The sequence below is a fragment of the Nesoenas mayeri genome, assembly GCF_963082525.1.
Source record: "Nesoenas mayeri genome assembly, chromosome: 9".
Lineage (NCBI taxonomy): Eukaryota > Metazoa > Chordata > Aves > Columbiformes > Columbidae > Nesoenas > Nesoenas mayeri.
In genome coordinates, this window is record NC_137557.1 from 27,497,784 (window position 1) to 27,509,695 (window position 11,912).

At 52.9% G+C, this 11,912-nt stretch overlaps 1 long non-coding RNA gene across 1 annotated transcript; it reads right to left on the reverse strand.

The window, feature by feature from the left end:
- Window positions 1-871: 871 nt before the first annotated feature.
- Window positions 872-3,350, reverse strand: LOC308043471. Its single transcript, XR_013922510.1, has 3 exons — window positions 3,125-3,350; window positions 2,592-2,712; window positions 872-2,111 (listed from the first exon to the last, which is right to left on the reverse strand). It is a non-coding gene; the product is annotated as an uncharacterized lncRNA (long non-coding RNA).
- Window positions 3,351-11,912: the final 8,562 nt, after the last annotated feature.

The following is an 11,912-nucleotide window of genomic DNA, read 5'->3' on the forward strand; positions in this document are numbered from 1 at the left end:
GCGCCTCGACGTGTCCAGAGACTGTCGGTGCCGGCTCCACCAACAACGCGTCCAACGAACCCCACTGTGCTGCCGAGGCTGTGGCAGCGCGATGGAACCGACCGGAGCGCGGGGAGGAGACTCAGCCCAGCAGGTACCGCACGCAACGTGAAACACCGAGCAGTGCAACTTCATTTCAAAGGAGGAACACACACACGGAGCGCAAAGGATGTTCTTCTGCACAGGACACGCGCTGTCCTTAGCAGCTGCACAGCAACATTGTCTCTGTGAGTTGGAGATCTGGTGGCAAATGAGGGAGCTCTGCACGTTGCACCTTTCAAACTTGCACACGGAATCACACTTCACCCCACAGATGACACCAGAAACTAGGAAGCCTCCAAAAAGAATTTACAACCCCACACCCAAACCAGTTCCACTCACCTCCACAACCAATCCTGCTCTACACACATCTCCTTCTCCTTCACGCACCCTTCCACAGCCAGATCCACAGCCATTTCCTGACGGTCATTCGCTGCACTAAACGCAGTGAACGAAAGCTAAAGGAAATGTATTAAAAACTCCCTGTGTTTTTTTCGATGGCATTTTTGGCGTTATTTTTGTTGGGGGACACGTTGGGGTGTTTTTAATTAAGGAAACTGCTGTTTGTTGAAATAAATAACTTGCGCTTTTTCTATGGGTAAACAACGTTTAATCCAATTCCTTGTATTCCTTAAACACATGTTCATTAGAGCATAAGCAAAACAGCGCTGGGTGCGCGGGGGATTCGCTCCGCCCAACACGCACCCCTTTAAACAATAAGAGCTGTGCTTAAATACAGTAAGGTATTACATATTCATAATGACCCCAGGAACGCCTATACATATTCATAACCTTTCCCACTTCTGATTAAAATGAGTCTCAGAGAACCATTTCCATAGACGCTCCCCTGTTGCGCCTGCGCAGTGCCACTTGGTGAATTTGAGGAGGGGTCTTTGGGGGTCTTTGGATGAAGCTCCTTCAGCTTCGTCACAGTGAACTTTTTACCTTTGGCTCATTATGTTGAATTGACTGGGACCCAAGCTGCCAAGTCGATTGAGACCAGACTGGAGCCCCCTTTTGCCGTAAATCTTCATTATCTTGTCTCCTCAAGGTTACAGCTGGTGTGGTAAAACTTCTTATCTTGGCATTCAATGGGGTTCTTTTCTTCTTAACATAAAGCTCTAAACTCAGCATTTATTGTGTGGCTAAGCCTTAAAGTGTTAGTTCATTAGCAGGCACCTATTATATGTTTAGTTAACTGTCGCGGTTGAGACGGACAAACAACATGGACTAGGTTCCTTCAAGATGAAAGTAATAGATGCCATTTATTGCTACAAGTGCATTTTTATACAATTCGATCAGTTCATGTGTCTTTTCACTCTTGGTTACAAGTTACAGCACTAACTAATAAATCCTGCAAGAATTCGTCTCTAAAACACTGTAGATCAACAATGACAGTTTTAAGTCACAGAGACTCCTCATTTTCTCTCTGACTCTCACAACAGTAATAAGTAAGCCCCGAAGGATGGAAAACACCAGGATCGGCTGGGAACGACAACAAAGGTAGGTCAAAGAAGGTAAATGTGGGCTCTCAGGGGCCCCAAAAGACAAGCTCAGCTGTCCTGAGAGGAGCAGATGGGAATCAGAGGAGTTCTGAGGGGATCACGGTGGGGGGCTGTCCTGGTTTTGTTAAAAAACAAGTTTCTCTTTTAGTGAATTTGCCTGTCAGCTAAAGCTTCACGTTAGCTGCATTTTCCTGGAGAATCAGATACCTGTTTTGGTAAACAGAGCAATGGAATGCTAACTTGTTGATAAGGACAGATTCACATCTTGCGAGAGGTGCAACAAGAAACAGGTGACCAAGAAACTGACCAACTGTGTATAACATCCCATTCACGTGAAAACTTCATATAAAAGTGGGAGATCACGAGGATCTTGCCCTCTTGGCCCCTTTTCGTCCCTTCTGCTTATGGCGACATTAGGAGAGGACCTTGCTAATCGTCCCTGCGAACTGAGGCCTAGTGAGAGACTGAATCCAGCTCTGGTTGGCTGCAGAGTCCAGTCCAGGACTTTGGGTGCCGGCTCTGTAGGGGCTGAGACGTTCAAGATTGGTTTTGTATATTTTGTATGTTTTTCTCTATTCTTATCAGTAGCATTAGTAAAACATAGTTAATTTTTCCAACTCTAAGGGGGAGAGGGAGGGGCAAAAGGGGGAAGTGGGGGGAGAGGGGGTTAACAATACGTCTGCCAGGGTTTTACTGTCACCCCGCAATCTAAACCCTCGACAGGGGCCAACAGATGGGGGGTCCTGAGAGGAGACAAGAGGGAAATATGAGGCCTCTGGGATGTGTCAAGAGCAAATGGGCACATTTTGAGGGGAATTTAATGGGGCAAAGGTCAAACAGGCACCATGATGCCACCAAAGAGCCTGCAGGGACCCAAAGGCAGGCAGGGTAATCGCAGAGGAACTGGAAGGAAATGGGTTTCTGAGGGAACCAGGAGGCGAGTAAGCTTGTGAGGGGTCCAGAGGCAAAGGGATGTGTCCTGAGGGGAACAAATCGAAAGGTTCTTACCTTTGAGAAGTTGTCCTTGACTTTGGTTCCACCAGCAGCCGTCCTGTGGTCCCGGCACAGCCTGGGGATCCCTGACCCGCACCACCACAACCTTTAACAGGACATTGGGCTGTTCTAGAACCTGAATGACAAACAGCGAGTATTTCTCTAGGACGGCTTTGATGTGGGATTGTTCTGTTTTCCCTGCAGCGGACGGGGAGAAATTTCTCCTCCCCACAGTAACACTGAACACCCCGCCCATGACTCTTCAGGCATTTTGGGGCTGTAAGCCCCCATCTCTCGCTGGCCTGCTCCTCCAGCAACATCATCGTCACCCCCGGAGGCCCCCCATTTATTCACTCCAAAAAAAAAAGTAGAAAAGGAAAACGGGAAAAGAAATGGGACGGCAGAGTCAGCAGCACTGCTAAGCCACATTCTTTACTTCATTTGATGAGGTTAGTTATAACCGTTTGGTTTCTCGCTGACAACACATCTGTTAATTCTTAGTTAAATACAAACTAAGCTCTCAGCTTCTAAACAACGTGTTACTTAACCTTCCGTCTCCCTCTTGTCATGCAGAAGGATCTAAAAGGCGAAAAATGTCCCCTCACCGTGCAGGCGGTCAGAAAGCCTTTCCTGCACGTCAACCGGTTAATGAGGGCTACATCTTCTATAACTTCAGCGCAGCATACGTTAACTTGGCAGCTTCTCTTCAAAAGCAAGAAGAGAAAACAGGGACAGGCGTCTGAAAAAACAAAGCAGAGAACAAAGAGTTTATAAATCCGCTCTTACCTTTTTGTCTAATCTCGATAGAGCGCATCAGCTCCTCACGCCGCGAGGCACCACTACCCTCCCATCGCCGGTGACAGCTTCTTTGGACCCTAATTCTAATTCGGCTATAAATCTCCTATTCATTTCTTAGCCTCTTTGTTACAGTTTCCTGATGGAGGTTGGAGGAGACAGCCACCTGGGATCAGAGACGTGGCTCCTGTATCGGTTTCTGTCCTTTCGGTGGCTGGTTTTACAGCCAATTTATTTCCAGTTTCCTGATCAGTGTTTCCCTTTGCAACGCATGACGGTGACTTTTCTAGCAACAGCAGAGCTTCCAGCAACTGGAGCATCATGTTTAATCTGCCTTCCTTGTGCTGTGAATAAACTATGCATCTATTGCATATTCATTTGCTGCTAGCGCTTAGTTAATGCATTAAACAGAAGTGCTTTCCATAACCCCACCCTCCGCTGGCAGTCCATCGTTGGTATGCCAGAGTGTCCGTCAAGGGTCTCCAGTGGTCCACGGTGCCCCCTCGCCCCGGTGTCGGCTTCTCAACCTCATTTCTTGAGCACGCCCACTGCCATTTGGTGCTGCTACTCCAGTAGCTCCTTCTCCATTCAGTGGAACGTTCCCTCTTCCCAGCCTGCGAGCCAAGGACATCCCGCTTTGCCCCACCTCCAGTCCCTACAGAGCTAGTTTTTCTCCGTTAGGTTTCTGTTACGTTAGGCCTAGTCTTGCTACCTCATGCCGAGGGCTTTCTAAAAGACTTTTGCTCCTCCTATCAATGGGAAGCAAGAGGGAGAGAAACAGGCAAAAACGATGGCAGAGCGAGAGAGATCGCGGGGAGCACAGGGGGCTGGAGGAGGAAAGAGAGGAACGAGGAGCCCCGCGGAGAGACGGAGGGCAGGGAAAAAACAACAAAACAAGAGATAAACGGGGCGGGGGGCAGCACGAAGGCTCAGAACAGGAACGAGGACGGGAACAGCGCCATACAGAATGAAGAAAGCCAGCAACGCGGAGCACGAGAAAGGCACAGAGAGACAAGGCGAAGGGAGGGAGGAAGGAAAGAGAAAGACAGGAAAGTCGGGGGATAGAGCAGCACGTACAGACGCAGACAGGAAGAGAGCAGCGGGGGCGGCAGAGCAGCGGGGGCGACAACGGGCCAGAGAAAGCGTGGGGAAAAGGAGACGGAGGGGCAGGGAGGCACCAGGACACACAAGCCGGGGACGAGGCCCCGAGGGCCAGGGACTCACAGCGGCTCTCGCTTTCCGTGGCTGCCAGGAGGCTTCTAACAGCTCAGACACTCCTGTCTCCTCCTCTCCTCCCTCGGGGCGCTCGGCCGTCCTCAGCCCAGGAGAACACGGTGGGGTGTCAGGGCTCCCACGAGACGAGGCTTCGGGGACACGCAGCCTCGCTGGCTCGCTCGCCACGCAGCTGTCCCGCTCCAGGATACGCACACGGACCCTGCCGCGCGCGTTGGCGGCCTGGCCCGCCGCGCGCCACGCAGAGGGACCCTTCGCCCTCCGCAGAGAGGGGCTCTCTCTCTTGCCCGCCGCAGGAAGCAGACGTCGGGCCGACGGCCCCGCGTTTCTTCCTCTTTACCTCTCCCCAACCCCTCCGGCTCCAGCTGCGCCAGCACCCGTCCACGGACAGGACGCGCTCCCCCGTCCCTTTTCCCTCTGCGCTGCGAGACGAGCCTCGCCAGCCCGAGGCGGGCGCAGCCCACGGTATCCCCGGGGGGGCAGCGAACGGCCACATCCTCAGTGTGGCCTCTGGGAGCGGGAAAGAAGCAGCAGCGGCCGTTAGCACCGTAGTTCACCCCTGCCTGAGCCTGCTCCTTCCACAGGGGCCACCGGAGAGGTGCCGAGGGCCGGCTTGCCGCCTTCACCGTGGGGCTCGGGAGCGGCCCAGGAACGCGGGACGGGTTCGCAGGAGCTGCCGGAGCTGGAGGCGGCTGCACGGGGCGAGCGGGGCCGCGGGAGGAGGCTCAGGGGGAGCTCTGGCGAGCTGGGGACGCACCCGGCACCTGCCCCCAGCCGGCTGTCGCCTCCTGCTCCTCTGCGGCACGCTGGGGATGGAGGACGGTGCCGCGTCTCCCACCCGGGTGCTGCTCCCCACGTTCCATTCCCCGCCTGGACCGGGGGGTCTGCTGAGCATCGGGCGTTCGCAGCTCCACCTCTGAAAAACAGAAATTCCAAATTAGAGTTCAGCGTCTGAAAAAAATAGAGCAGGAGAAAGCAGAGGAATTAGGCAGGAGAAGGGGCAGGAGAGCAGCTGAGCTAACAGAGGATTCCAGGGAAACAGGCTGCCTCGAAACGCAAGGCAGCCTTGAGAAACTAGAGCGATTGGAGCAACGCCAGACGGCAATAAGACAAACTGACACCGTTTAGGACACGCTCAGCATAAAAGCAAACGCTCCCACTGGTGCAGGAAAGCATCTCGCGCCTTCCCCACAGCAGCGCCACAGGAGACAGCCCTGTGAGGCCACGGGACGGGCTCCTACTGAAACGGAGCAATTTGCGAGACAGCAGAGTCAATCACGCTGTTGAGCAGGCAACGTTTCTTTCATCAGCACTGGGGAGCTCCGAGGATCGTCCTCTCCAAGTGCTCCCACCACTGGATGCTCTTGCATTGCTTATAGTCACACAATTGCTACATATTCGTTACTTTTTTTGGAAATTTTAAACATACAATATATCTAGGCTAAGAAATGATTGATGATGTTAGTTATAAATGTTTTGTTTCTCACTGACAATACATCTATTAGTTAAATATAAGCTAAGCTCTCAGCTTCTAAACAACGCGTTATTTAATCTTCTGTCTCCCTCTTGTCACGCAGAAGGGTCTAAAAGGTGAAAAATGTCCCCTCATCGTGCAGGGGGTCAGAAAGCGTTTCCCTCACGTCAACTGGTTAACGAGGGTATGAGTTCTGTAACTTCATCGCAGCATACATTAACTTGGCAGCTTCTCTTGAATTCCCCCCTTTTCAATATACTTGCAAATTCTTCCGCAGTATAAATCTACAAAACACTATCATCGCGTGTTGCGGTACAGCACGATTATTTGTTACGCAAGAGCAGCACCAAACAGAACACTGTAGCATAATGCAAGTAAAAATGACTAGCATCAAAATCAGCGTCATACGATCAACGCTGAAAGAGCTGTGAAGCCGCAGCTCCTACCAGTTCTGACGTTTGTTTCTTATTGGGCACCTCTGACTGCTTGTGTTTCTTATCTGGCACTTACCTGGCACTTCTGAGCGCTTCGAGTCAAACGGCGTCTCTGCCCCCTGGCCGTTCGCTGCAGTACCCGGGTTTCGCCACAGGGCGGCAGCACTGAGGCGCGCCGCGGCACCGCATTGGGGCGGCCGGCTGCAGTACCGCGCTTTGCCCACAGGACGGCGACACCGAGACCCGCCGCGGCAGCCCCGGGCGAGCGCTCGTGCCGCGTGTCGCGGGAATCCCCAAAAAATAACCCAAAAAACAAACACCACAAAACAAAAAAGTGCACAGACAGCCGCGGCGCGAAAGCCGCGCCACCAGGACACAGAACCCGCCGCGCCGCGCCTCGCCCCGAGCTCCCGCCGAAGTGGCGCCCCGCTCGCCACGCCATCGAGCCTGCAACCGCGCCTTAGCTCTGCTTTTCAACGTCCCCCCGACTAACGGGGGCTGTGCCGCTCCCGGAGGGACTGCCGTACCGGGCACGGGCACTGCGCCGGAGGGAGACGCGGCTCCAGACCGCCAGCCTTCAGCGCACCTGCCCGCAGGGTCACACACACGCCTCCCACCAGCTTCGCCAACTCGGCGGGGGGGGAAGCGGAACGGCACCCCGGTCACCCCCGCCGCGGCCGCACTCACCTGCCGCCTCTTTCGCCGCTCCGCTCCGCTCCTCTCGCGCTCTCTCGCCATCCCGCCGGGCTCCGCGGGCACCGACACCCGCCGCGCCCCGGAGACCCCCGCGGCGGGAGGTCCCCGGCTGTCGCCTCCTTCCCCTCTGCCCTTCTGCCACCTCCGGGGAACCTCATGAAGGGCGGCCCTGAGCCGCCTGCCTCCAGATGCCCGGCCCCCGGCCGCAGCGAGCGCTCCGCAGCCGCCCCGAGCCCCGGTCCCGTTTGCTCCCGGTTACCCCCCCCGGCCCCGCCAACGCCGCGAGGCGCCCGCGGCTTGAGCATGCGCAGTAGGGAGACAGCAGCACCCGCCCCTTGCCGTGTCCCGGTTGGCTGCCTAGGACACGTCAATCACCTCTCTCGCAGCCTATCAGCGCTCGCGGCTTCGGCATGCGCAGTAGGGAGACCACAACGCCCGCCTCCTCAGCTACATCACTGACTGCTGGTGGCACGCCAATCACCATTTTCTCCGCCTATCAGCGCTCGCTCTTTGGGGCATGCACAGTACGGAGACCTCAACGCCCGCCCCCCCAGCAACCTGATAGGCGGACAGATTGGCGACTGACGTGCCTAGGCAGCCAACCAGCGCCCCGCCCCTCCAGCCCTCCCGAGCGATCTGATTGGCCCGCTCTGCATCCTCACCCCCCCCCCCTGCTCGCCGTGCAGCTTCCAGCAGCCGCGTTTAAAAGGAAACAACAAACCGCGCTCATTTGCTTTGCACTGGGAAGGGGGGCGGGTGGTCTCCTACCCATAAATTCATTGTGAACAGAGAGAGCCCTGAGGAGCTCCGGCCGGCAGGTTTGTCTCCCCTGTGCCCGGGACCGAGGAGACGCTGCCGCCTCCTGCTGCCGCCTCGCCCCTTCCCCTCGCAGCGGGGCTGCCCCGGGAGAGCCGGGGGCCTCTTTGTTTCCCGGCGGCTCATCTGATCGCTGCCCCCCCCGCTTTCTGACCGGCACGACCCCGCCCGCAGCGGCAGCGCCCCCTCGTCCCCCCGGCACGGGCACAGGGTGCCGCTCCCCAGCTGCAGTACCGGGCTGTGGCCACCAGGCGGCAGCACCGAGCGCGGGCCCGCAGCGCCCCCCGGGCCCGCAGTGCGGGCGCTGTTTCCTGACCCGCGGGCAGCCGGGGCTCCCTGAACGCACTTTCCCAGAGCCGCGGGCACGGCAGACACGCTGATAAAAGATAAGACCCAGACGTTTATAAAGTATTATTTTTCCTCAAGATGTCTTCTGGCCTAATAAAATACATTGCCTCTGCCTGTGCCCGTGTCTCGTCTGCAGCAATAACTCGGCTCCTCCACCGCTGCGGCAGCTCTGGGGCTGTTACGGGGTCAGTTCCAGCCCTTCCCCACGGCTGAGCAGCAGCTGGGCAGGTGTTGCTGTTCTGGGCGCTTCGCATCCTTCAGGAACGGTTCTCAAACGACCCTGCGCAACGATGCCCAGAGCCGGGACAGCCCGCGGCGGCGGGACAGGAGGCACGGCCAGGGGCCGTCCCGGCTCGGGCTGGTTCCGTGAGCTGGAACCAGCCTCCTGATGCCCCGGCCCTTTGTCCCCGGCTTTCCCGGGGCAGCTCCCCGGGCTGGGTCACACAGACTGTTCTCTGCTGGCACCACCCACCTGTGTCTGTGGTTCTGGGGACACCCCACGGGCTCCCTGGAAAACGGACATCGCAGCACTGAGAGGGGGTGTTCAGGAGCCTCTGCGCTTTTGGGTTGGTTTGTGTGGGGTTTTTTTGCCTCTTTTGTTGTTTTTATCATTAGTTTCTTGTTGTTGGTTTGTTTGTTTTTAAGCTGTCACTCTATATAGCTCATCGATGGTGCTTATAGAGTATGGATAAATCTATCCTGGTTCCCCACAGGAGACGACCATCTTGCTTTACAACAGGTGACTGAATCTGCTACAGAAAAGTTCAACCACCTCCTGTATACAAAGGCTAAAAGAAAGTATGGATTTTTGTTGCATCTAATCCATTACACAAGTATCAATTAAAAATACATTAGCAGCGGGTTCCTTCAAATATTCACTGTGAAGGCAGCTCCTGGCACGATTATATCAGCGTTCTTACTATTTTACAGGAGAAACACAGGGCACGGTTGATTTTGCCCACGTGCAGCGCAATGATCACACGAGTGCGGTGAACCAGGTGAAAGGCCCTAGAGAAGGAAAATCAGGCTCCGTGTACTACAAAGGATATAAAGCAGAAAAAAGAGCAGTGAATGTGCATAATGACACAGTTAGATGGTTTTTCAGTTCCATGATGTGCTCTTTTACTAAAAAGTGTCTGCTGGAGTGGATATCCTGGACACAAACAGGCGGGTTCTGGTGCTGTGCCCATGGTGATTCATCCACTGTGGCGGCGGGTGTCAGGCCCTGATACAACAGACACAAAACCTTGGGCGGGAGGTGATCACAGTAAAACGCTTAAAGATAATGAGCTAGCAGACTTGATTTAGTCTTTATTTAAAAATACACATGGCTGCTGTCTTTTCTCCAGTTTAGCTAGCATGGGCTTCAAGATCTCTATTAATTCTAATTACAATATGTGACAAAAATTAAGGGAGGAAAGCTTTATTTTTACAATGGTGTTTAAATCGCAATTTGGGAAACAGATAAAGGGGTGTAGCAGATGAGGCACAGACTCTCTTTAAGATGCAAAGAGACATTTAATACAAACTCAGGTTTGCATTTGAAACATCACGTACCTCTGTCCTTGATGAACCGATCCCGTATCAATCCCTCTGTCCCTGATGTACCGATCCCGTATCAATCCCTCTGTCCCTGATGTACCGACCCCGTATCAATCCCTCTGTCCCTGATCTACCAATCCCGTATCAATCCCTCTGTCCCTGATGGTTCATGTCCCACACAGTCTTTGCTGTTTGTTGTTCCATCAGCGCTTGTTCTCACACCGTGACTCTTGCAGTTTCTCAGGCCTGATGTCCCAACCCTGCCACATCTCCCCTTCTTTGTTTAACAATTGCAGCCATAGCAGCGTGTAACTGCACAGCCACTGCACCATTAAAGCTTTTTTCAACCATCATTGTGCACAAGAGAAGACACATGGTACACAATCAATAAGTACAGACTCCACATACAAACATTCTAAGCAGCAGGTTAAAGGGCCGTGTTTCGCAATTTTCATGGCACCCATAACTGTTACAGAATCGCTACTTAATATTCCCTGCATAGTGTTTAACACAGAATAATGAGCTCCCAGTCAACTAAGAATTCTCATTCTCTGTTCTCCAAGTCAGGATCTATATTAATATATTTCTGAGCTGTCTGTTTAAGACGGTGTAAAAACTCAGTGGGAGACTCCTCACGATCCTGTTTAATCTCAGAAGGTTTTGGTGTATTTACAGCTTTAGGCGCAGCGTGTCTAATCCTGTATAAAATGCACTGGCGATACCAATGCAGGCTGTCCCCCGATATAAGGACATTAGGATGCCACCCTGGAGCAACCGAGGGACAATTCTCATCTCATGTTCTCTGTGTATTCTACACCAATAGTTGTTCTTCAACAAACCTTTTACTGGTTTCCATTTCTGATTATCCTTTTTCAAAACAAATGGATCTGACGGGGATAAATACAGTGCATATGTAACATTATGTATTGTGTAAATCACATTATGTAATAAGCAATATATGATTTAAAATATATATCTTATTATATATTACATGTAGTGCAGTACTATACTACACATCCCAAAGTATACCCACCTAGACCTGTGCAGCATATAAATATTATTTACAGTGGCCACCATTAATTACCATATTTAATCAGATTCCCCCGGTTGCTGTTCCCCAGAGAGTCAAACGATCCTTTTCCAATGTCACGAAATACAACCCGGGGGGGATTTCTTCCAAATCCCTCCTGTCAATTGTACCACCACCTACTTCACAATCACAGTAACAGACAATTGGTGAACCGTAAGTACTGGACTATAAAATCACCCAAGACACAAGTAACAACAACAACAGGTCACTGAAGACACAATCATACAATTGCTAAGGCAAAACCAGCAAAATCACTAAAGGTACCTTTACCAAATTACTATTCCCTCGTTTTTCTCTTTTATTTATTGTTTTCTCATTTTCCTCTTTAATTTTTTATTTCTTTTTAAGTTTCCCAGTTTACCAAAATGCACAGATGCGAATGCGCAGACCCAACGCGCTGGTGTCGCCCACGTCTCGCGCAGGCAGCGTGCCAATCCAACCAGACAATGAAAGTGCCTTATCTCATTGATGGGGTTTTACCCGCGTCCCGAGCTGGTCCGAGGAGCTGTGGTCCCTTCCAGGAATTCCCCGGTGCCGGCACAAGGTCCCAGAGACCCTGGGATCCACGGGAGGTCAGGCAGATTATCCATCCTCGTCGCCAGAAATGATACCGAAAAGTCAGCAAAAAGACTCTCTAACACTGTTTTGAAAGTGTTAAAAAGCAGGCACTTTTATTACAGCGCGCTGGGGGATCGCTCCTCTAATCGAGCGTGCGTTCCGCTTTCCTCTGGTTTTACATATCGTGGAACTCCTCAAACAGCAAAACCTGCCAAACAATGTTACAGACGTCTCGTGCTCTTTCACCAGCGCGTGCAGCAGCAGCGAGAAATCTGGAATGAGCGTCTACAGAAACACGTACGTATTTACCCAATTCAGAACAATGCGTTACATCCGCTGGCCGTACTTCA